General features: G+C 35.2%; 1 protein-coding gene across 3 annotated transcripts in view; it reads right to left on the reverse strand.

Annotated features, from left to right (window-relative positions):
* CEP57L1 (centrosomal protein 57 like 1) overlaps positions 1-26,882 on the reverse strand; it is a 462,537-nt gene that overhangs the window by 38,909 nt on the left and 396,746 nt on the right. Inside the window, exon 1 of one of the 3 annotated variants that reach the window (XM_058566506.1) lies at positions 18,776-18,860. The exons of the other annotated variants lie outside the window; for them this stretch is intronic. The gene's annotated coding sequence lies outside the window, so the exon portion shown is untranslated. Of the gene's footprint in view, positions 1-18,775; positions 18,861-26,882 lie in introns of those variants that run through there. 3 annotated transcript variants of the gene reach the window in all.

The following is a 26,882-nucleotide window of genomic DNA, read 5'->3' on the forward strand; positions in this document are numbered from 1 at the left end:
TATAATAACTTGATACGTGACAAAAATGGCATTTCAAATCAGTGGTGAACAGATGGTCTATTAATAATTGGTGAAGGAACAACTGACTCTCAAAATTTAAAAACAATTGGATCCCTATTTCATACCATACCAAAAATTAAATCCATGTGCATTAAAAACCAAAATGTAAAAAGTAAAATGTGTCTGGGAGAAAATACAGGAGAATATCTTTAGCAGATTCGCATTAAGAAGGCTTTTTAAAACATGACACAAAAAGCCCTAACTATAAATTAGAAGACTGATTAATTTAACATAAAAAAATGTACATCACAAGATACCATTAAAAAGGTGAAAAGAGGGGGTGGCCCCATGGCCTAGTCATTAAATTCGGCATGCTCCACTTCAGTGACCCAGGTTCGGTTCCCGAGTGCAAACCTACACTACTCGTCGGTGGCCATGCTGTGGCAGCAACCCACATACAAAATAGAGGAAGACTGGCACAGATGTTAGCTCAGGGTGAATCTTCCTCAACAACAACAACAACAACAACAAAAAAAAGGTGAAAAGAAAAGCCACAGCCTGAGAGAGGATATCTACATGCATATAACTAATAAATGATTAATAAAAAAAGATATAAAGTCCTCTAAATTAAGTTTTAAAAGATAATATACCTAATAAAAAAGGGACAAAGGATATCCATTGGACTACTGTGCATCAGTGAAAAAGAATGAACTACATAGCAACATGTATCCTCATGGACAAATCTTAAAAACATGTTGAAGGGAAAAAAAGGAGATGCAGAAGAATATTTTCATATGATATTATGCATGTAAAAACAATATTATATATTGTTTAAAGATATATTCATATGTATCAAAAGTATAAAGACAACCATAAGATAATAAATACCAAATTCAGGATGGTGGTTAAGAGGGTGAGGTTCAAAGAGACAAGTGATTAAGAAGGGGCATACATGTGTTTGTTATATAATTTAGTAAATCTTTTTTAAGACTGAAAGACTTTATTCAAAAAAATATTAGAAATTAGCAATTTAAACATAGATCACTCTTGCTGCTAAGCAAATCTGAGAATGACTAACTCTTACTGAATTTTTACCTGCGATTATAAGCCCTGTACATGCATTATCTCATCTAATCGTCATAACAATCCTATGAGGTAGGTATTATTATTATTATTATTATTCCCATTTTGTAAGTGAAGAAAGAGGCAGAGAGGCCACCCACGGTCATACAGCTTGTAAGTGGTGGAGCCAGGATTTAAACCTAGGAAGTTCAGTTCCAAAGCCTGGGTTCTTAATCACTATGTTAAACAGCCTATAGTTTGGAGACATTTGCAGTGAGCCAGATGTGAGATGATGCTGCGAATTAGAGTGGTGACAACGGAGATGATGAGAATGTATAGAAGCAAGACGTATTTTGAAAATGTAAGTGATGAACTGAACTAAGAGGAGAAGAAAAGGGAGAAATCAAGAATGACTCCTAGCTTAAATAATTGGGTAGATGATGGTGCTATTTATTAAAATAACAAAGATAATGACTAATACTCATATAGTACTAATATGTGTCAAACACTATTCTAAGCTTGAGACATCAACTTAAGACGTGAAATAGGTAATCTGATATAAGAGTCTGAAGCTTGGAGGAGAGGTCTCGTCCAGAAAATATAAGTGATGACACTGTTAGCATACAGATGGTACATAAAGTGATAGAGAATAGAAGAAGTCATACAAAGGAAGAATATAAACAGAATAGATAAGAAAGGAGAACAAGAGAAAGAGAAGCCTGTGGGATAGAAGAAAGTCAGAAAACTATGGTGTCAGAAATAGATTGTTTCAAGGAGGGAGAAGTTTAGGTCAAAAAAGAGTCAACTGATTTTGAAGAGGAGGAGACCACTACTGGTAAGATATAAGAAGGGAAGACAGTTCCAAGGGCCCCATACTAAAAGGGCAAGTAGAGGATGAGAAACTAGCAAAAGACATAGAAGTTTTATACAAATCAGGATGTCTTTTTGCAGAGAACTTCAATTTCCCTGGTTTAAAATCATACAGCACTCATGGATTGTGTCATGTCATACTGTGAGCTAACCCGCCACAAGTCACAGTACAACGATTGTACCCAACGTTCAAGTCACTTGCACAGAATCAATAATTTTCATTCTTGAAAACTTCTGTGGCAGGAAAGCAAACTATATACAATTTCACTCACTGTTATGGACTAAACTGTGTTTCCCCAAAATTCATATGTTGAAGCCCTAACCTCCAGTATAGAACGTGACTGTATTTGGAGATAGGGCCTTGAAAGAGATGATTAGTTACAATGAGACCCTTAGGATGGGCCCTAACCCAATCTGACTGGTGTCCTTATAAAAAGAGGAACTTTGAACTCACAAAGAGATACACCAGGGATGTGTGCATACAGAGGAAAGACCATTTGAGGATGCAGGGAGAAGGCAACCATCTGCAATGCAATGAGAGAGGCCTCAGAAAAAACCAAACCGGCCAACACCTTGATCTTGTGCTTCTAGTGCCCAGAACTGCGAGAAATAAATTTCTGTTGTTTAAGCCACTGAGTGGTATTTGTTTTGGCAGCCCTAGCAAACTAATACACTGCAACTTATACCTGTTTCACAGTGAAAGAAACATAGGAATAGTGACAAGGATGTAACAATGGAAGCCTAAGGTTTATGCTATTTAGAGCACATAATAAAGTTATTTGCAATTTAGAGAGTTTCCTACTTGATAAGATGTGAAACAGTTATGTAACTTTGCCTTGATTTATTTTCCTCTTATAATTGGCCTTTAGTAACATATGAAGCTTACTTAATTGACTGTGAAATAACTAATGTGCTATCCTATATGCAATAATCTAAAATAATTTAAAATTTCCCAGCATAGTCAAATGGGAGAATAAAACTGAAATTATGCTTTTTGACCCATATTTAATTTATATGCAATTGTATTAGTTTTTAACCCCAATATTACCATTAATTTTTATCTAAAATATTGTGAAATGTTCCTTTAACAGTTTATATTAAAAATGAAAGAATACTGCTATAGACTTAAGAATTAAAGTGACATGAAAAAAATTATAGAATTGTTGAGGTAGGCCTGGTGGCGTAGTGGTTAAGTGCGCATGCTCTGCTGCAGCAGCCTGGGGGTTGCAGGCCCAGATCCCGGGCGCACACCGCTGCACCGCTTGTCAAGCCATGCTGTGGTAGCGTCCCATATAAAGTAGAGGAAGATGGGCACGGATGTTAGCCCAGGGCCAATCTTCCTCAGCAAAAAGAGGAGGATTGGCAACAGACGTTAGCTCAGGGCTCATCTTCCTCACCAAAAAAATAAAATAAAATAAAATAATTATAGAATTGTAAAATTATAGAATTATGAGACATTTTGAATTACAGGGACATTCAAAACAACTAACCTGAAGGTTAAGGTACAATCAATTCAGGTAACTTTAGAAGACAGCTACACAGAGTCTGGTTTTTAAAAAACAATATCTCGTATTTACCTCCAAAAAGTATTAGAGGTGACAAAGGCTATATTTCAAGTTATTTAGATTCAAGCAGTGGCAACTGTATTCAAAATGGTTAGGAAGTCCATGGTATAAGTTTGTAGAAGTCATAAATATATCTGAGAGTTCTAAAATTGATAGGGAAATTTCATATATCCACTTAAAATTTATATGAACTCCAGTCTTCTCATTTTATAGATGTAGAAACCAAAGTCTAGAGATGCTAAGTAATTTGCTTAAGGTCACACAGCTCAAGCTTCCTGCACTCCAAAATTCATGCACCTAGAGAAAAATATTCTCTCTTAAGGACTCTGATTTATATTTATCTAAACAGAGACTACCCTAATGGAGAGTCATCAGGAAAATGCCTCCTGGAGAGAAATGGGAGGTAAGAAACACTGAATCAAACATAGAATCATGTATCTTATTAAAGTCTGAGAGGGTCTTAGAGGCCATCTATTCCAACTCTTTCTTTTAATACAAACTTATTCTCACACTATCTTTAACAAGTGATTTAAGCTCTGCTTAGTATTTCCAGAGACACAGAGCTCACTATCTTCATGTCGAATTCAAAGCTGCCTTCTCTGATTTTTATGGATTAAATAGATTTTGGAGGAAATAAGTGTAGAGCTTCTATACTTATTGATGTAGATGTTGTATTGAATATTTACTGTGATAACTGATATTACATATTGAATTCATCTAGTAAAATTTTGCTGTAGAATTTAGGATCATTTTCAAACTTCAAATTTCATCATTCACTGCATCTGAAATGCCTATAAAAAAGTAATGAAATTCATCCCGCCTCCTGATTGAGGGCAAAATGGATAAATCAAACAGAAATGACTCAATCATGTAATCAGTGATAGTTCATTTCTGATTAAACCTCAGTGGACTTGACTGGATCCAAATCAGCACAACTGAATACTAATTTAGGAGATAACTTGAGCATGCATGTAGTCACCAAGACCAGCCAATGTTTTCCCTCTTAATACGTTAACAGAGTTAAACAATTTACCATATATATAATACATAAATGTATAGTTTAAGGAATTATAATAAAACAAATATCTGTGTATCCACACCTAGCTTAAGAAATAGAGCGCTACCGTGTACTGCGGAACCCCTCTGTGTGCCCTTCCCCATTCTTGCTTTGAATTTTGTGCTACTCATTCTAATGCCTATTAACTTTTATTGTATTTGTATGTATCCTTAACAATATATCATTTAGCATTGGTGATTTTTGAACTTTATATAGACAGAATCATACTTTTATCATTCTAAGTATCTTGGCTTTATGTTGGTGTAGGAAGCTGTATAGTACACATTTTCATTGCTGTATAGTAGTATTCTATCATATAACACAGGTCTTAGAATGTGTTAATTCCAATCACTCCCCTCCAGACTCATAATGCTATGGTTGTCTGGGATTTTTAGTTCTATTTTGATTTTACCCACACAAATTAGACAATATTGTTTTGATTTATAAAGTCAATGTTTATTTATGTTCACCTACAAGTTTTTTTTGCTCATTGTAGTAGACATTATGATGCACCGCCTGGATTCCCTTTCAGGAATGTGGACTTTTCCCATAGCTGCTGGGAGTGCTGCCAGAAGGCAGACATTGGCTGTCAGCCCTCTTTGGGGATTGCTTTGCCTAAAGAAAACTGCCTCATCCAAGGTCAAGGCTCCTTCCAGGGGCAGCCCACATCCAACGAGGGTAAAAAGGCCTGACCCTCTTGCCCCAACTCAAGACAACTCTAAAGGATCACGCCATCTCCAGAGCTCCCTGTGGGATCAGTGAAACTTTTGTTGGATCTTCACTGCAGCTTAACTTCTCTCTCTGCCTAATATTGCTTCGCTCCTCTCCTTTCCATTAGGTGTTGATCCCAAGAATACTCTTTAATAAATGTGTATACTAATCTCTGTCTCCGAGTCTGCTTCCAGGGAAACTCAACCTGCAATAATTACCATTCTTTCCTTCTTAGACTTTCTTTTTGAGATTACTTTCCTTCTTTCTAAAGTAAATACAGTGTATTTTAGAGGCTCTTTGGGTGAGTGTCTGTTAGGAGTAAATTTTCTTAGTTTTTGTTTGCCTTAAAATGTCTCTCTTTTTCTTGAAAAATAATTTTGCTAGATATATAGTTCTGGGTTGACAATTATTTTCTCTTAGCACTTTGAAAGTATTATGTTTTCTAGCTTCCAACGTTGCTGTCCAGAAGTCAGCTTTCAGTCTAACTGTCATTCTTTATAGGCCATCTGTCTTTTACTCTCTGACTGCAAGATCAGCTATCTGTCTTTGTATTCTTGCAGTTTTATTACACTGTATTTAGGAATGGGTCTCTTTTTTATTAATCCTACTTGGGATTTGTTGTACTTCCTAAATCTAGAGACCCATCAATGCTATAACATTCTTAGCAGTTCTGTCTTTTACTCTGGGACTGCAAGATCATCTCTGTCTTTGTATTCTTGCAGTTTTATTACATTGTGTTTAGGTATGGGTCTCTTTTTTATTAATTCTACTTGGAATTTGTTGTGCCTCCTAAATCTAGAGACCCATCAATGCTATAAAATTCTTAGCAGTTTTCTTTTTGAATATTGCTTCTCTATTTCTCTATTCTCTCCTTATGGAAATTCAGCTGGACATGTTGGATATCTAAGCTCCATCTCTCTTAATCTGTCTTTCATATTCTTTATCTCTTTGTTTTATGTGCTGTGCTACGCTATGGGTAATTTCTTAAGCTCTATCTTTCAGTTCACTTATTCTTTTTTCAGCTGTGTTTAAACAGCTTTTTGACCCATCCACTAATTTTAATTTTAAATTATTATATTTTTCATTTTTGTAAATTTTTTTTCAAATCTCCCTGGTCAATTTTAATAGTTTATTCCATCATTATACTCCCTTTTTAAATTTCTTTGAACATTTTAAACACACATTTAAAAATTCTATGTTATAATTTTAGAAATCACAGTCTTTGTGGCTTCTGCTGACTCTTATTATAATGGCTGGTTTATTCACATGTTTAGTGATTTCTGATTTTAAGCTCACATTCCTTGGAACTTTGTGAGAATTCTTCAAGCCAGTATTTAAAGCACTTTTCTCCAAAGAAGATTTCTATTTGTTTCGGCTAGGTCCTTAGGGCACCCAAAACCCAAGGCACCACTAAACTAAACTTATATTCAGATTTTTTTTGGCAGTATGAATTCCAACTCCAAACTCATATGAGTATAGGACTGTGATAAGGATTTCTCAGGAGAGATTCTTTTTGTCCACTCCATTCAAAGCCAAGGACAAAACAGGCAATGTCATTCTGAAAAGCAGGTTATTTTCCAGTCATTCACTGAAGGTTTCATCCTTTAAGGATCCCTGCTTTATGTTGCAGTGTCCAAACTTAACACTCACCATGCCCAAGCTCAGACTTTGTCTCCTGCCCCATGCAAGCAAGAACACTCCCTTAAAGCCTAGGTTCTGGGTCATGATGGATTAGAAGGTACGAAGGATTAGAAGCTTCCCTCAGGGATAAAAGGGGTTCTAGGGCTCATTTATCCCTGTGGAATTGAGCTTTCTCACTATGTGCAGCCTCATATTTTCCCCTTACTTTGCTGCCAACTCAGCCATGCTTTAAAAAAGATGTTTTAGGCATTTTACACAGCATTTTTATATTCTTTTCCAGAAGAGGTTTCTCTGAACATCTAATCTTCTATATTGCTTGAAACTGCAATAGCTTTAGACATACTTTGGCGATGCTAACTGCTCTAGACAAACCAGTTTTAGTTATACACACGGAATGAGATTACGCTTCAAAAATGAAGAAAGAGTTTATATCTTTCCATTCAGGTAAAGTTCTCAAAGCTACTCCATACTGTAAAGTTTGTTCCTTTTCAGTAGCAGAAAGTGAATATTATCTGGTTAGTCATTAACTAAATACAGAGTTCACTAGCAGGATTCAGATAATAGAGTACCTGATAAACAATCTGCAGACCCAGAGTAAGAAAAACTATCAGAACCAAATTCACATCCTAAAACACACTGTATATTCAACTTTTAAAATATGCAGTGACTTTATAGGAATACCATAACTATTAAATTCCAGAAATTCAGAAGCAGTTTAATCATTATGCTTCAATGACTATCATGTATAATATATTAAAAGTAGCAGCAAATCTTATATTTAATATATTGATCATTTGACATTCAAATTGATCTATTTAATATAATTTGTAATTAACTGTAAAAATAGCCCTTGCTGGGTTTGAAAAATCATCATTTTGCAGCCATCACAGTAAAGACTGATTTATGCAAGAAGCATCAATGCTAAATTCAGAGGTGGAAATTTTGATAAGGAGTGGGATATTTACATGGTTTTAAAGTGTCTCCACAGATCGCTTATATGAAGCAAGGGAGAAAGTAGTAACTATACAGTAGAGAAACAACAATACTTTGATAGGATGGTTAAAATTAACAGCACCCATGAGAGGTAAGATGGTCATCATAGGCCTCTAGATGTGAAACCCTGAGAAAGACACATCACTTATGCAGTATTCTGGTCAGGAATGTATAAACTGAATCTCAACATGAGGAAACATCACAAAAGCCCCAAATTAAAAACATTCTATTTTTCATAAAGGTGGTACTGCTTTCTTAAAAAATGTCAATGTCATAAAAGACGATGGTACTTTTGGGTATATATATCCCAAAGAATTGAAAGCAGGGTCTTGAAAAGATATTTGTATACCCATGTTCCAAACAGCATTATTCACAGTAGCCAAAAGATGGAAGTGACCAAAATGTCCATCAATGGATGAACAACAACAACAACAAAAATGTATATACAAATAATGGAATATTATTTGGTCTTAAAAAAGGAAGGAAATTCTGACACACGCTACAAAATGGACGAAGGTTGAGGACATTATGCTAAGTAAAATAAGCCAGTCACAAAAAGACAAATACTGTTATCTACTCATATAAGGTATCTAGAGTAGTCAAACTCATAGAAACAGAAAGCAGAATGGTGGCTGAGGGGAGGGATACATAGGGAGTTATAAAGTTTCAGTTTTGTCAGATGAAAAAGTTCTGGAGATTGGTTACACAACAGTGCGTGGTAGGGGACACAAGTTAAAGATAAGATATGATTCAATGGGACCAGTTCCATAACAAAAGCATACACAGAGTATCATGGGAGCACAAAAGAGAGATTATCTAACTCTCTCAGATAGATGGAGAGATAAGTAAAGCCAGAAATAATTTGGAATTACAGTTTTGAAAGAGGAGTTTAGGCAAATACAGCAGAGTTAACATACACACTGACTTTTGCTTCCTCTTGGAAATCCAGTAAAAGCACATTAAAATACCTTTTTAAAAATGCTATAAACTTGCAAGGACAAAGAGATCACAAGAGGTGACAACAACAAAACTTTAGAAAATGGAAAACAGATGTACAAGCAGTAACAGATTTAGCTAATGCAAAAAGGCAGGCTCCTAGCCCAAGTAAGAAAAGTGACTTTTAAGTTTACCCTGCAGAACCTCCAAATGGCTCATGAATTAGCAGCACCTCTGTAAGCAGCAGTTAAGATAGGGCCCAAAACTAGAGAACAAGATGAAAGTTTAATTTAGAATTAAATTATATACCCAAATGCCCTTTGCCTCTCTACACAGCCAGACGACTGCTCTACCCCCATCTGGGAAGAAGATTAGAAGTTTTATTTTGTTTTGTTCTACAAAGAGAGAATTCTAGAGTATCTCTGGACTGGGGGGACACTCAGCACAAGTGAGGGTGGGCCAACAGACTGAAAGCAGGAAGATTCAGTTCCCAGAATACTGGCGGTCTATATGTCCAACTGGAGATGGGATGATCCTTACCAAGGGACTATGACTAACCCAAGTTAACAAAGATACTAAAGATGATAAAATGAACGGACTGGATGGATTCAGACTTTCTAATCAGTTTTTTAATGCCCCATTCTTAAATATAAGTTGCTTAACCAAAGCTTACCAGACACTGAGGAAAGACATGCAAGATAGATGAAAACGAGCAAACAATAAGAGGCTTAACAGGAACACAAATTTGGAAATCCATAACTAGTGAAGATAGAATGTATAATCATTGACAGACATGATAGACCCTAGCGAATTTGGCTGGAGCACAGTGAATAAACGTTGGCAGTAAGAGATGGCTAAAAAGGTATGCGAGGGCTAAACCACAAAGGACTTTGTATATCACTAAGGAGTTTGTATTTTATAGGATTAGGCAATGGGGAGCTAATGAAGGATATAAAGGGAATAACAGGATCAGGTTTGCGTTCTGACAACTTTATTCAGATGGCAGACAGATTGGAGGGGGAAGAAATTATAGGCTGGGGACTATAATTTCTTTAATAAATAATAAATTAAGAGGTTACTGAAGTCATTAAGGCAAAGAAAAATAAAGGCCTGAATTAAGACTGGAGTAGATGAGATGAACAAGAAAGATACTTAAAAGATAGAATCGTAAGGACTTAGGAACCAACTTGATATATGAAATGGGGGAAAGGAAAATCAAAAACAATCCCCAAATTTTCACTTTGGCAAGTGGAGAGATAGTGGTGGCATTAATGGAAATAAGGAATAATATAAGGAGATACAAGTCTAACAGAAAACAACAAGTTGTTTTAGATATGTCAGATTTCAGGTGCTTACAGACACAGAGCTATCCAGTAAATGGACTGAAATATGGGTCTGGCGTTTAGGTAAGCAGTCTAGGCTGGATCTAGAGATATACATTTGGTTATTAATTAGATCACCTGAGAAGAGTACAAAGATTAGCAATTTTCAGTGTGTGTGTGCATGGAAAGGGGTGGCTGAGATTCAATGCCTTTGTCCAAACTTTAAAATTAACAGTACTCAGATTAGTTGCTACAAATCCACTTTCTTGGCCCTTAACATTTTTTTTTTCCCCCTCACAGGTTGGGCACACTCAATAGTCAGAATTAATTACGAGAATGTACTGATTAGTCAGGCAGCCCAAGGGGGCATGAACTGTTAGACAATGATAAGTAACTAAAGCTTACTTACTTAATTGCCAAGATTTATTTCAACTAGTTTTAAAAGAAATATTTCTAAAATGTTTAATCTACTTTCCTTCCTTTTAGTCAAAGTATACTCAACACAATTTAACTTTTTGGGATGACTTAAGGATCTCATCATAGCATTTTAATTATGCACAATGATACGTAAAGAACCACCCTGATAACTGTTGGATTGTTTGTCCCTTCACTGGAAAGTTCCAAACTGTTACAGATTTTGTCTTCTGTCTTTCATCTCTTGCTCTCTCTTCCCTTCCAGTCTGCTTATGAGCTGTCTGATTACTTGTCTCTAACAGAACATCCTTCCCCTTTCTAACTGGTTTCCCAATCTATAGCAAATAAGAAACAAGAAAACAATCAAGTTTCATTCATTAGCCATTCAGAGATTTAAAAATGCAGTCCCTGGCAGTCCTTAAAGCATTCATAGCTTAATTATCCTACAAAGGGTGCTATGGGAACCCAGAGGAGGAGCATCTAACTGAGTCTGGGGATTTCAGAGATGGCTTCCTGGAGGAGCTAGTTCTTAAACTGGGATATAAAGGATGAATGAGCAGGATTTGACAGGCAAAAGAAAGTGAGAGAATGGGTAGAGGAGAAGATCAAGTGTACAGGCAAAAGAAATAGAATGGTAATAAAAATAATAATACCTAACATTTATTGAATATTTATTATGTGCATTAACTTACTAAAATCCACATAACAACTCTATGAGGCACAATTATTCCCATTTTAAAGATGAGGAAACTGTGGCACAAAAAAATCCTGTTTTACCCACAGTCGTACAACCAGTTAAGTGGCAAAGTCAGGATTTGGACTCAGGCACTCTGGCCCTAAACCTCACACTTTAACCACTGCGCTATATTGTTTATTTATGCAAAGTTATGAAAGCAAGAGAGGATCTGGTGTTTCGGGCGAGCTACTATAAGTAATGTATAAAGCTGGAAGACTGCAAATGTGCCTGAGTGTAGCAGAAGAGGAGGCAGAAACCAGATCTGAGGAGCCTTGTATGCCAGGCACAGGTGTTTGGATTTTATCCCGTAGGCAATAAGAGCCATCCAGCAGAGGAGTAGCAGGATCACATTGCCTTTGATAAAGATTCCTGTGAGATTAGAATGGAGAAAAACAACCAGAGGCTAGAAGTTCACGTAGGAGGCTATTCCAGAACTCTCTGTGAGAGGTGATAAAGACCTGAACCAAAGCAACAGAAGTGGGAATGGAAAGGAGGGGACAAATTAGAGATAATTAGGGTGTTGAATTCATAGAATTTATGACCTGGATGAGGAAAATTAGCGATAGGAAGAAATTAAAGCTGTAGTCAAGGCAGAAAACAGATTTTGAGGGGTGTGGAGGTGGTATAAAAGGTTCATTGTAGACACGTTTGAGGTGTTTGTGGGACAATAACAATATAAAAACAGCTAACACTTATAATGAGCTTACTATGTGCCAGGCACTGGTCAAAGAACTTTACATGTGTTGATCACCGAATCGTCAAGGCAACCCTATGAGGTATTTATATTAATTTCATTTTACATGAGGCAATTGACAAGTTAAGTTACTTTGCCCAAGGTCACACAGCTATTAAGTGGCTGAGCTGGGACGTGAGCCCACTTAGCCTGGATCAGAGTATATTCTGTCTTTGATAGAGACACGGCAGTTGTATAGATGAATCTGGCATCGAAGAATGGTTTAGACCAAAGATAAGGATCTGGAAGTCATAAGTATATATAGATGGCTAAAGCTGTGAGTATTCACTTAGACACAGAGTATGCAGTTTTTCTCTAAGTGTGGTCCTTCAATCACTTAGGTACGAATATCTCGAGGATATTTATTAAAAGTGCAGACTCCTGGATGTCACTGAGGTCCACAGAAACAGAATCTCTGGGGATAAGGCCCAGAAATATATAATTTTCACTCCTCAATTGATTCTTATGCAAATTGAAGTCTGAAGATCACCAATGAGGAACGAGCAGAGAAATGTGTAACAATGATATTGAGTTTATTAGAAGTGTGTCTACAATAAGAGTAAACAAATTCTGAAGAAAGACGGTAAGGGTCTAGGCAAGTGTCTGATGGGTCTTTTATCTCAGCCACCATCTATTATAAGACACATTATTCTTTTATGTACCACAAGAGAAGAAAAAAAAATGGAGACCTCTCATGTAAAGCTGGAACAACAGAAGGGCTACAAATGCAGTGCAGGGTAAATGGGAAATAAACCCACCACAGAGAAAGAGACAGCAAGGAAACCTCAAAGTCTCTACTTTTCAAGTACTGGGCACCGGGTAGAGGGAATTTTATCCAAAAGACAGTTCTTACACAGCTCTGTAGTTTGAATTCATACTACCAGTGTGTGTGTGTGGGGGGAGGGGATGGAATCTACCCTCAAACAGAGAATTTAATTTAAAATGGTCTGAAGTTTAGTGCAAATGACTGGTAGAGGCAAATGTAAACCCTCTTTGAAGTAATCTGACTTCAATCAAGGCCAATAATGATTACAAGATGCATCCCCATTTTAGAAATTTTTTTTAAATGTGAAAAAATATGTCTTAAAAATCACTGAAACACAGTAAATGGAACGTGTATGAAGCTATTCTGACTGCTCAGAAACTTTGGGGTAGAGGGATTCTTTTCTGGTTTTCAAATGTACTCCATACATAATTTCATATGGGTGTTGACTTGTTTTTAAAAGTAAGAACGATAAAACAAAGACAGATTACTAAAAATTATAAAAATCCTTTTCCTTCCCTTCACATTTAACCATTTTTTATACTTTCTCAAAATATAAAAAAGCACAAAACAAACAAACAAAACAACCAACAAGTGAGAGCAGACCACTTGTACCCCATGTAAACACTTCAACATTCTCTGGAACTTTGAGAACCAGATTGCAAAATTCACCGCAGGCCCCTGGTAATTGTCCAGACACAACAGGAGGAACAGCAAACTCTGCTCCTGCCAAGAAGGATGATTTACAGTCCCAGTCCAATACTCAGTATTCCCATCCACTCACAGACCACAAACATACTCAGTATTTTCACTATATCCAGAGTACCCTGGCCCTTTCTAAGAAAAATGAAATCCCTTCTCAACAATGCCATTGTGAAAAAAATTCCTTTAGCACTTTTATAATTTTCCAGAAAAGCAGCGTATTCCTAGTTCAGACATGCATTTTCCATCTTTCCAAAGGTAATATAAACACTGCACAAATTACACACCACAGCTGCTCCGGGATCTTATAAAACTGCAATTTCATTGTATAGCAAGCACATCATCCAAATAGATCCTTAGAGGACTAAAATGGCTTTAGAATGAAAATAAGCACCAATGGATCACTGCGAGGAGTTCCCTAATACAAACGTGTTACTCACAAACAAACTATTTATACAACCACACTGCTAGCTTCTCCCTGCTTTAGTGGGTGAAGGTTCTCAAGGTCCCTCTCATCGCACAGTCTGTCTAGAGCAACTGATGTAAGAATTCTAATCTGATTCTCACTCTTGCCACTCCCTGTCCCTACCTCTTTCACTCAGAAAGGCTGTTTCCTATCCCAGGAGCAAATGTATACAAGTATGTACGTGTACAGAGTAGAGGGGCTTTCTAAGACTGTAGAAAGTGAAGTTTCCCACATCTCTATCTATAATTTAACATTCACTTTCCCAAAGAAACAAGGGATTAATGGTTTTATAGTGCCACTGCTGTTCTAATCATGTTATAAAAATATTGTTTCTATGTGGATCTGTGGAAAATCCACTCTGAATGTCAATGTCAACCTACTCACTAACTCTTGCGATGAAATCTGTTAGTTCAGTTTGTGTACTATATTTAATTAAAAAAACTTTTAAAGTTGCCCATAATCCCATTATATAGAAACCCATATTAACATGTTTTTTAAAAAAGTAACATATCCACAGGTAACAAAACTTAAACAGCACAGAAAAGCACAAAATAAGAAGTTAAAATTTTTCTACTCCTAAACTGATGATTCCTAACTACATCTATTGCTTTCCCCTCTGTGAAGATAACCACCATCAACAGTTTCTTGAGAACAGAAAGAAAAACAATTATTCATATACCTAAGCACTTTTCTTTTGGCAACTTTCCTGTCATATATATTAATCAGCAGGAAAGATCCATCAGCTTCTACAAGCATGACAATCTTTTCAGTTACAGCACCACTGGTTCATTCCTTACCATTACATCCCTTTGACTTACATCCCATTACATCCCTCTTGAATTTAGTAATGATGGACTGATTCTTTTCTCAGGCATTTCCTCCTCCATTTCTATGGATCTGAGGGCAGGACTGAATCCACATGGTTCCGCTAAGGAATACGATGTAATGGAAAGGGCTCTGGATTGAGTCAGAAGAACTGGGTTCTTTCCTGTTTCTGACACTTATATAGCGTGTAATCTTAGTTAAGTCACTTCCTTTCTCTTAGCTTCAAAAAATATAAAGTATTACGTAAATATACAGTCGTAGAAGTAGCAGTGATAATAAACTTTTTATCATTCTTTTCTGGGAGTTTCAGTTTCCTTACAAGTTAGCCTTTACAAATATTAATCTCTGACATAAATTCTTCCCTTCCCTCTCTCTAATAATTCAACTTTCTGTATTTCTATTTCCCTAATTCTTCTGACTTGTCAGGTTTCCATTCTCCCTAATAAGCAACATAATTCCTTGGCATACTAAAAAATATATATTCTTGACATTAAACTATTCCTGAAGTTCTTCTTACATTTCTAGAAATGTTACTTTTATAGGGACTTTTGTTCATATAATGCATTTTCATGTTTTCATTCTCCCTAATGAAGCAAATGTACCTGTACCATATATTTTTTGATAAGGCAGTATTGCATAATGGTTAAGGGGTGGGCTCTGCAGCAAGACTCCTTGAGGATGCATCCTGTGTGATCCAAGGCAAGTTTCTCAAACTTTCCTTGTTTTTTTCCCCTCCATCTATAAAATGGGAATAATAAGAATATCTACCTATTTCAGAGAATTATACATAATGAATCAACATACACTTCTTAGAATAGAGCTTGGATCATAGTAAGCACTCAATAAAGGTTATTATTGGTATCTAAAAATCTTTATATTTTGGATATCACATCCAAAATTGTCAGTATAATCATTGACGTCCGTAATGGTACTCAGAAACCACAAAATCCAAAAATCCCTCTTGAACTATCAAAACCTGCATTATATCCAGTATTGTTTTAATGTCATACTATATCCTAGTCTCCAACTAGGTAATCTATAAATGGTATATAAGATGACTTTTCACAAAGTGGAATGTTCCGTTTCCCACAATATTTAACCTACTTATAGTAACTTTACACTGCTACTGTACAAAGCCAATTTTTATACCTAACGCCTTCTCTATGCCCAGCCCTTCTCAAGTGACAATATTACTTTGGGGGTTGCCCTGATTTATTTATTTACTTACTTACCGACTTACTTATATATTTCTTCTCAAGATGATAATTTATCTTTTCATCAAGTACTGACTACCATTTCTCTGAATTTAAGAGTTCATATCCACTCAAATGTTCTAAAGGCACCTCAAACTTATACCCAAAACTTAATATCATCTTCCCCCATAAACTATTTTTCTTTGCACATTTTTAATCTCACTTAATAGCATCATCTTCCTACCCCCCCAACTCTCAAGTCCTGAGGATTTCAACACCTAAAATACTTCTTGAATCACCTATACTGTCCCATCCTTCCCCCCACTGACTAGGTGCCTCAGCCTAGGCCCTCATCATTTTTTGCCTGGACTATTACAATGGTCTTCTAAAGTGACTTCCCTGATACTAATCTTGTCCCACTAAAACTATCCTCTACTCTGCCTCTAGAGCGATCTACCTAAAATTACAATCCAGCCATGTCACTTCAATGCTTAAAACTCTTCAGTGACTCCTCACTGCCTTCAGAATAAAGATCAAGCACGTTCTCAGGGCATATAGGGCCCTCCATGACCTGTTCTCTATCTATCTAGTTCTCTTCTCCTGCCTCTACTGAGGGAACATGTCTTTCTAGTGTGCATACTGTTCTCTCTTCCTAGAATATTCTTACTCTTTATGCAATACACAGTTTATCAGTTAATCTGTCCATTAAGCTTTCCCATTCCTGGCTCCCTGAGGCTGGGCTAATTAACTCTCTATTGTGTGTACCTATATGTTTAATATATTATATTGAAATAATCTGTTTGTGTCTTCCCCATTAAACTGAAAGCCTTGAGGACAGGGATCAAGTCTCATTCACCTTTGTAATCTCAGCATCTAACTCAATACTTAAAAAATGCTTGCTAAACTGAAATGAATTAAAAGCCATTCAGAACTCCAAGAAAAGTCCTACTGACAAGTCATTTCAATAAAAGGTAAAAGGAAGATGTCTATGTGAGTCAGACAAAAGAGGCTTCTAGTCACTAACAGTAGTGTCCGAGTTATTCTGTCAAAAAGCAACACAAACACCTAGGTTTGTCAGAACACTACTCTCCTTGGCTTCCAGAGCTCCATATTCATAACTCCAATTCTTATCCTTATTAGCAAGCTGTAGTGTCTTAACCACACCAACTTTGACCCGTACGTCTAAAGTGAACAACTGTTCTAAAAGGCTGAAGTAATCTATTGATGGACAGAGTTGTTGACAGGCTGATCTGTAAAGAGATACCATTAAGCCCTTATTTTTTTTTCAAACTAGACTTGTTGGCACAGCTGTTAAGGTCTTAACATGAGAAATAGCATATGTTGTTGAACAGCACAGAGGGCAAAAGGACAAAACCTGATTTTCCTGCCTCGCTGAGGTGGAAGCTTAATTAAGACGATCAAAATACATTTTACTTAAAATGCACCAATGAAAATTTGCATTACCCTCCTCTTAAATGTCCCAGTTCTTCATTAGTTTCCAACGTGCATACTTTACTTCTAGCAGACTGTGCCAACTGCTGAAAGTGCTGAGGGCCTTCCAATGTCCCCCTAGCAGCCAAAATACGAGGGGCATAGAGAAGACTCTATGATGGCTAAACATAGATCTTCATTGCTCCTGAGAATCTCCTTTTCATTCAAATAGAGGCTACCTGTGACTGTGTCTGCACAATTCGCTTTATTTAATATTGAGATGACTTTTCAGTAAAGCTAACGTTAGGAACCTGTATAATTTTCAGTTTTCATTCCATTTCAATTTCAGTAATATTTGCTGAGTGCCTAACATGTGCCAGACTTTGCGCTAAAAGAAGAAGGTGGAAAGAGCAAGAGGTCATAGTCTTGGGGGAAATAAATGCAATGTCTAACCAATTCAGGGCTTTGACCTTGCTCTAAACTAGTAAGAATTTGGTGCCCCACAAAAAGTGGGGTTGACCCTCCCATGCTGTTTTCATCATGGCTAAGTTTGCCAGTCCAGCCCAGACGAGCCCTGGCTAAGACAGCCCCAGCCTCCTTTAATATGACCAACTTTCATCCTTCAATTAAAAACTTCCTACCAGCTGCAAATTACAGCTTATGAAAAGAAAGAGAAGGGTTGTAGCATGGCAAAACCCAGGTATAGCCAAAGGCATTTGCAATGATAAGTTCCATCATTAATAATATTATTCTTATGTACATGAATACTGCCTACAACTTCTTATACTTACATTATACATAAATCCATAATATTTTACTGTGCTAGCTGAGAGACTAGAGTGAGAGTATTTGGGAAGAATTTTGACAAAAAAACAAAGCAAAAACTATATATGTATTGTTTTTTTTTCCCCTGATTACAAAAGTAATATGTGCTCATTCTATAAAATTTGGAAATTAAAGAAGAAAATAAAAATCACTGTAAATTCTACCAGTCTGAGATTGTTAAAATATTATTAATATTTTGGTATCTATTAAATAAATCAGTCTTTTATTATTTTAACCAAAGTTAGGATTGTACCACACAATGTCTGTGTAAATTGCCTTTCTACTTAATAGTATATGACAAACATTTTCTTGTATCATTAAATATTCTCTGAAAGTGTAGTTTTTTAATGGCAGTAGATAAATTACCAGTTTTTTCATTAGGATACAGTCTAGAAATGGTATTGTTATGTTAAAGACAGTTTTAATGCTTCTGATACATACTGTCAAATTGCCTGGAGCTGTTTTAAATTAAGACATTACTGGAGCTTTGCTTAGACTGAGACAAAAGTTCTAAAGTTCACAATTCTCACTGTGTCTTGAGACTATTTCTCCAATCTATAACACTCTATTTTAGACAAAGTTTCTCTTGGTTAACTTCCTATTAAAACTTTACGACAATTAGACCTAGAAAAAATAGAAACAATATATATAGGTTAATAGAATAACATATATATCAATTTGCTTACTACATTGTTAATAAAAGTATCTCTAAAATGCTTAATAGGGAGAAAATGAGATTCTAGGAAATAACCAAAACAAATTTACATTCCTTTTTTTGAGTAAAGGTCATATAAATACAGATAAATCAAAACTGCTAAACTCAATTCTGTAAAATGTATGTAGTCTTATACAGTATATTCTTCATATCTGTACTAATAGGAAAAATCTAAAACTTATCAACCAATACTTGAAAAGTATTATAATTTACAAAGCCTTTACACATCTAATTTTGTCTTAGCAACCTTAAAAGTGGCATTACTATTATTACAGTCATTTTTTAACACATGAGCAAAATGAGGCAAAAAGATTAAGTGACTTGCCTAAGGTCATATGTCTAATAAATGGCAAAAACAGAATTCAAATCGGGTCTCCAAACTCTAAATGTGGTGCCCTTTCTGTTTCGGCACTGCTTTCCATAGATAATCCAATATTTCCCTATATTTAGTCTCAGATCAAAAAAAAAATATTAACAGATTTATTTTCTTAATGCTATTTAAGCCAAAATTAAAATAAGTTTACATTCCCTGAGTGCACACACTGACAGTGAGTGGGCCGACTAACTTAACTGCTGATAGCAGACACGTGCCAGCTTAAGGTTAACACTTTTCCCTTGTATAAATCCACATACAGAGAAACATGTTTGGCTGAGTACAATTGAATTTGTAAATTTTCCAAAGAAAACACACATTATAACTACCAGAATTGTTTTCCCTTCAAATATACCTACCGTAGAGATAACTGAGAAAAACATAAAAAAACTTTAAAAGAAACTCTATTCTCGCCTTTAAAAAAATATACACAGGGGCCGGCCCGGTGGCGCAGGCGGTTAGGTGCGCGCGCTCCGCTGCGGCGGCCCGGGGTTCGCTGGTTCGGATCCCGGGCGCGCACCGACGCACTGCTTGGTAAGCCATGCTGTGGCGGCGTCCCATATAAAGTGGAGGAAGATGGGCACCGATGTTAGCCCAGGGCCGTCTTCCTCAGCAAAAAAAAAAAAGAGGAGGATTGGCGAATGTTAGCTCAGGGCTGATCTCCTCACAAAAAAAAAAAAAAAAAAAAAAAATATACACATATATTCCCCCATATTTCCTTCCATTTCTCCCTTCTACCCACTAACCCCCAACTGCCTCTAACAATGAAAGAATAAAAAATTAACAACAGATGGTTTTTGAAGTTGATAATTTATAACTTTTGCAAAGCCATCACTCTCATCAATTTAGCATTATCTTTAACATATTAATTACAGTTTGTGTGATTTAATTTAGTTGCTTTAACAAACACAGTTTTATTTTAGCAATGTCTGCACACATCTGCTTTCCTCTATAGTTCTTTAAGAGTGGGGACCACATCTTATTCATTATTCTATTATCCACTGGACTTACTATATGATAGCCATTCAATAAGCACTTTGCTGTACTTAATTCAACTAATGTAGTAGAAATACATAAAACAAAATACATCTAAATTTAATAGTTAACACACAATTATTAGTGTATGTAATGCATACATTTTACTCCTCTGAAATCAAGATTCACCTTTAAATTATTGAGAAACACTGAAAACATTTTTCTCTTGCTATTAAATGAGTAAATGCAAAGTGCAGATGATGGATCTCTACAATTATGTAAAGATGTGAGGAGGTATCCCTTACAGATGGCTCTGCTGCTCTATCAAATCAGTGTGTTAGGTCTTCAAGAGATAGAACTTTATTTCATTCATCTTCATATTTCTAGTACATGCTCGCTAAGGGCTCAGTATAGATGAGCTAAATAAATACAAACATTTGGCCTGGGGAAGGGAATGATTGGGGGAGAGGGGATGATCCATGCTGTAAAGGAAGAAAACAAATTATAAAGATAAGTTGACTTAAAGAAATATACTTATCATTCTAATATTTAAGGATTATAGATCTACAGCTCACTAAAGATTCATACAATATTTACCAAAATGTGGTAAATGGAATACTAGTTTCATAGGATAGTAACTGGGGTTACTCTGTAAATTAAATAGATTTCCAGGCAAATAAATTTGGGGAAATGGATAAAACAAAATTGATCAACTTCCTCACCTGCAAGTTTTGTCAGTATATTTAATATTCTACTATCCAAGCAACAGAGTAAAGGAAGAGAAAGAAAAAGACTGCCCTATTAAAAAGTGTTCAAGATTGTAGTGTTCAAGTATTTAAACTCACTTGATTTAGTAAATAACCACTCTGGTATATCTGACTAAATGGCACCAAAAAATTGTAGTGCACCTTCAAAAGTACCTGACAAAATCATGATATAGCCAAATTATTCAGTAGATACTATAACATTTTTTCATTAACATAACTCATGAAATAAGAAGGGTTCATAGAAGATACAGTAAAATTGAGCAACAGAATTCAAATAATTGGCATAAAATTATTATTATTATTATTTTTGTGAGGAGATCAGCCCTGTGCTAACATCTGCCAATCCTCCTCTTTTTTCGCTGAGGAAGACTGGCCCTGGGCTAATATCTGTGCCCGTCTTCCTCCACTTTATATGGGACGCCGCCACAGCATAGCTTTCCAGGCAGGGCGTTGGTGTGCGTCCGGGATCCGAACTGGTGAACCCCAGGCCACCATGGCAGAACGCACACACTTAACTGCTTGCGCCACCCGGCCAGCCCCCAGCATAAAATTATTTTGGAGCAAGAAACAAAATTCGTCTCTTATATGTTCTAAACGAATAAAGTCTAAAAAAAGAACATATCACAACAGAAAGTCCTACACCCATTGTTTGTCCCTTTTTGAACAAGAAGAATATAAGAAAATGCAATTAGGTTCAAACAAAATGAGAAAAGTGAGGAACACTAAATACTGTAGTCTTTGTAAGCCCTGGTGTCAGAGACTCCTCGCAAACACTACTACTTACTGGTGGGGCGTTACATTTAGATTCACTGGTGTGGGGATGATAATATTAAGTTCTAACTAGTTCTGTGACTTTATCCTAGTTAGTAGCTTAACTTCTCCATAACTTCCTGTATATATAAAATAAAAGGGTTTACTTAAGTAATCTTGAAGTTTTCATCCATTTCTAAAATTTACTAAAAGAGAGGCAAACTTACAAACATGTTGAACTTTTACTGAAGCTTTTACCATAATTCTTGAGTTCTAAGCTGTGGGTACCAATTGAAAACTTGTCTTTACAGTGAATATCTTTATGAATACCTTGATGATCTTACATAGACAACCATTAAATGAAGATTTTAAAAATTTAAATAATACATATTTTAAATTATTTCAACAGGTATTTATTTACAACACTTGTTCTAGCAAGATTTTTAAGTGACTTATAAAATTACAGACAATAAAAGAAGGTAAAACAAAATATTAAAAGTTCTGATCAAAATGTTGAATTAATATAAAATAGAAAAGCTCCCCTCCAACCTAAATACAGAAATACTGGATAATATATAACATTTAAAAATATATAGCCAAACTCAAACGCAAGAAAGGGAAATGGCCAGGTGCTAAAAACGAAGAGAACACTCAGGCATAGTGGTGAATGGGAGCTGATTTTTTTAAAACATTTTAAAAATCAGATTTATTAAATGTATAAGTCTAATGTATTAGATTTACAAAACTTGCTTAATTACTTAGGAAAATGTTGCTTATTAGAACTGAAGTCTGCTTTGACAATTATTTAAGTATGTGAGAAAATATGATAGGCTAAATTGAAAAACGTAGTTTGAAATGCATAAGAAATATAAATTTATAAGTGCTATTACATGTTTAAGGAAGATTTAATCCCCTAGACTTACTAGTTAACCAAACATTAATCAAAGAAAAAGTCAAAGTCTTTATTTCCATGCAAAAACTACTAGATCTAAAAATTGATCTAGTAATGGGGCAGGTCCCATGGCCTAGTGGTTAAGCTCAGCATGCTTTGCTTCAGCGGCCCGGGGTTCGGTTCCGGGGTGCCCAGGTGCAGACCTACACCATTCATCAGCCACGCTGTGGCAGCAACCCACATACAAAATAGAGGAAGACTGGCACAGCTGTTAGCTCAGGGCAAGTCTTTCTCAAGCAAAAAGAGGAAGATTGGCAACAGATGTCAGCTCAGGGTGAATCTTCCTCAGCAAAAATTAAATAAATAAATAAATTTAAAAAAATAAAAATTGATCTAGTAAAAATTTTAAGTCCAACTCAAAGGCTTAAGAAAAATTACATTTTAAAAATTACAACTTTAATAAATTGAATACTAACTAAAACAAACTAAAAGTACTTCTTTTCGAGAACAAAAGTCCACCTCAGATACTAAAAACACCATTTGAAAACAAGGACGCCCACCATCAGTGGTACTATTCGACAATGAACTAGAAATCCTGCCAAAGAAATAAAACAGCAAAAGAAAATGAGATAGATAAGAACTTAAAAGGAAGAAACAAAACTGTTATTTGTAGGCAATATGATTACACAGAAAATCCAAGATAATCTGGATAATCCATCTAGAAAATGTAATTTTAAAACATATTCACACAATAGTCAGAAACCATAAAAACTGGAGGGATAATGCCAAATAAAAATTTGTAAAATTTTTGTGAAAAAGAACAAAGAGAAGGGACTGTTCTTCTAGTCGTTAAAATTTATTATAGGATAAAAATTTATTATAGAGCTTTAGTAATTAAAATAGTGGTACTGGCACAAGGTCAGACAAAGAGACCGATAGAACAGAAAAGAGTCCAGAAATTCACTCTGATATATATGGGAATTTGGTATATGAAAAAGAGGGCATTTTCATGGGGAAAGGATTAACTATTCACAATTTGTGCCAGGATAACATGATATCCATATTGTAAAAAATAAACATGTAACTCTACTCCATGCCAAACACAAAAATAAATTCCAGCTGGACTGAATACCTACACGTAAACAACAAACATTTAACTGTTTTAGAAGAAAATACAGAATGTTTCAGACTTGGGGTAAGAAAGATTTCATAATAAACAAGACAATTTACAAACAGGAGAAAAGTGATAAAAACTACATGAAAATTAAAACTATACAACAAAAGACACTATTGAAAAAGTTTTAAAAAAAGCAACATATGTAACAGATAAAAAATTAGTATCTACATTACAGAAACAACTCCTATTCTACAAATCATTAAGAAAAAGACAAACAGCTCAATTAATAAAGGAACAAAAGTTCCTCATGAACAGTGGTTACAGATGAGAAAATATGAATAGCCAAAAGCCAATGAGATGTCAGGAAATACAATGTAGTCAGGAAAATACAAGTTAAAACAACAATGAAAAATTATTTCACACACAATAGATTAAGAAAAACTTAAAAAACCTGTTAATATTTGGCAAGGATGCGGGGAGATGGAAATTTTCATGAACTGCTGGTAAATTTTGTAAGACAATTTGAAAATTGTGATGCTGTATATATACTTTATAACTCAGCAATTCCAGTTCTCAGTATTTATGAATGAACCCTAGAGAAAATGGCACATGTTAATTTAGAGCACTGTAGCCTTGCTTGCAATAGAAAAAAATGAAAAAATAACCTAAATATAATTAACAAGGGAATGGATAAATTGCGTCATATTCATACAATGAAACACCATACAGCAGCTAAAATAAAAAAAAAAAAACTAGATCTACGTTTAGCAACATGGATAAGCTTTGAAAATCTATTGTTGAGTGATAAAAGGAAGTTATAGAATGATAGATATCATAAGACGTTTTTTATATAAAATTTTCTAAAAACACAGACGATATATTATGGTACCAAGGGCACTTCCACGCACATGTAATTTTTTATTCCACTAAAAAAAATAAAGCAAATAAGGCAAAATGTTAACATTTGTTCATTGCAGGTGATAGGTAAAAGGGTATTTATTGTATTATTCTTATTTTTCTTTTTGTTTGAAATATTTAATATATTTTTAAATGACAAAATTTTAATATCTTACCTCTATATATGTATCTATTCACATAAAATATGTGGATAGGAAAAACAAGAGTAGAAAAATAAGAATGAAGCCAGCAGTAAGATTGGTTTATAAAATTTATGTCATAAATTGTGTATATATGCTAGAGTTTGTTCACAAATCTTCCAATAAGGGCAAAATGAATATAGAGTAAAAAATTTTATAGTTTTTTTTAAAAAAAAATCTATTAAAATATGCCAGAATATTGAAGATTTAGACATTCAAAGCACATAACAGTAAATCTGGAGACACCAAAGACAGAAGAATTGGAGAAAATATTAAAGAGTAAACTTGATTTAAGTGGTTTTTTTATTCCTGAAAGATAGAAGCAAAATAACAAGAGAAAAAGAGAAAGAATGTGTTCTGAGAATAGTATGTATGACAATGTTTCAGAAATCAGGCTTTCAAAGCCTGAAAAGATCATAATCCAAATCAATCTTGTTACGGAACGCATTCAAATTGATCTTGGTAAGGACACCTTAAAAATAAAATCTAAAGATTCAAAATTTAAAAGCTTTTATGATTCATCTGGGCAACACACAGATACACATATACACCACGGTACACTCAATACTTGGTTGACAAGCTATTTTCCAACAAGCCAAAATAAGAAAAACTAAGTAAGCATTTGGAGGCAAAACTGCTTATGTTACTAAATGGTAGATAATTAGGAAAATTTGCTTTAAAAACTTAAATTGAAGTCAGTCGTCATCTAATGAGATATTTAAGGTTCAGATGGCTTCAGTTTGCAAGGGTGAAATTATCGGGGAGAAACCACAGGTAGATTTTTGCAAACCTGTATGACCAGGCAGAAAAGTAGCAAAGAAATGTCAATGGGGACAAATAACAAGGTATTCCAATCGAAGAAAAATACTCCTAACTGTAGGAAGTCTCCCTGAGTAACAATTTGCACGTATAGCACTCAGCCAACCGCACATGTTAACAATAGATAACAGTAGAGCAGCACTGAAACGGAACTGTTAGTCTACTCTTGTGATGTGTTCCAGATAAAGTTCTCCCTGGCCCCATCTTTGGGCTGACTTCAAGCCTCTCTCTCAAGGAACAGTTTTGAAGAACAACACTTACATAGTTGTAAAGAATCAGTATACTGCTTTTTTTTTTTAAAGTTTTTTCACCTTTTAATATTATTGATCAAAATAATTAATAATTTCAGATCCATCAGAAACTTTATTAACAAAAATATAAATTGAATCTAGGCACAGACCTTATACCTTTCACAAAAAAATTAACTCAAAATGGATCATAAACCTATAGTGTAAAATACAAAACTATAAAACTTCTGGAAGATAACATAGGAGAAAATCTAGGTGACCTTGGGTTTGGCAATGATTTTTTAGATACAGCACCGAAAGCATAATCCATGAAGGAAAAACTGACAAGTTTGCCTTCATTAAAACTAAAAACCTCTGCTTTGTGAAAGACACTGTGAAGAGAATGAAAAGACAAGCCATAGACTCGGAGAAAATATTTGCAAAATACACATCTGATAAAGAACTTTTTTTAAAACTACACAAAGAACTCTTAAAACCCAACAAATAAGAAAATGAACCACCCAATTTTAAAATGGACAAAATATCTGAAGGGACACCTCACCAAAGATACACAGGTGGCAAACAGGCACATGAAAAAATGCTGTACATTATATGTCATTAAGGAACTGCAAATTAAAACGAGATACCATTATTCACCTACTAAAATGGCTAAAATTCAAAACTCTTGATAATACCAAATGCTGACGAGGATGTGGAGCAACAGGAACTCTCGTTCTTTGCTGGTAGGAATGCAAAATGGTACAGCCACTTTGGAAAACAGTTGGGAATTTATTACAAAGCTAAACATAAGATTACCATACAATCTAGCAATCATGCTCCTAGTTATTTATCCAAATAAGTTGAAAACTTATGCCTACAAAAAACCTGCACACAAATGTTGACAG

The sequence above is a fragment of the Diceros bicornis genome, chromosome 23, assembly GCF_020826845.1.
Source record: "Diceros bicornis minor isolate mBicDic1 chromosome 23, mDicBic1.mat.cur, whole genome shotgun sequence".
In the NCBI taxonomy this organism is placed as follows: Eukaryota; Metazoa; Chordata; class Mammalia; order Perissodactyla; family Rhinocerotidae; genus Diceros; species Diceros bicornis.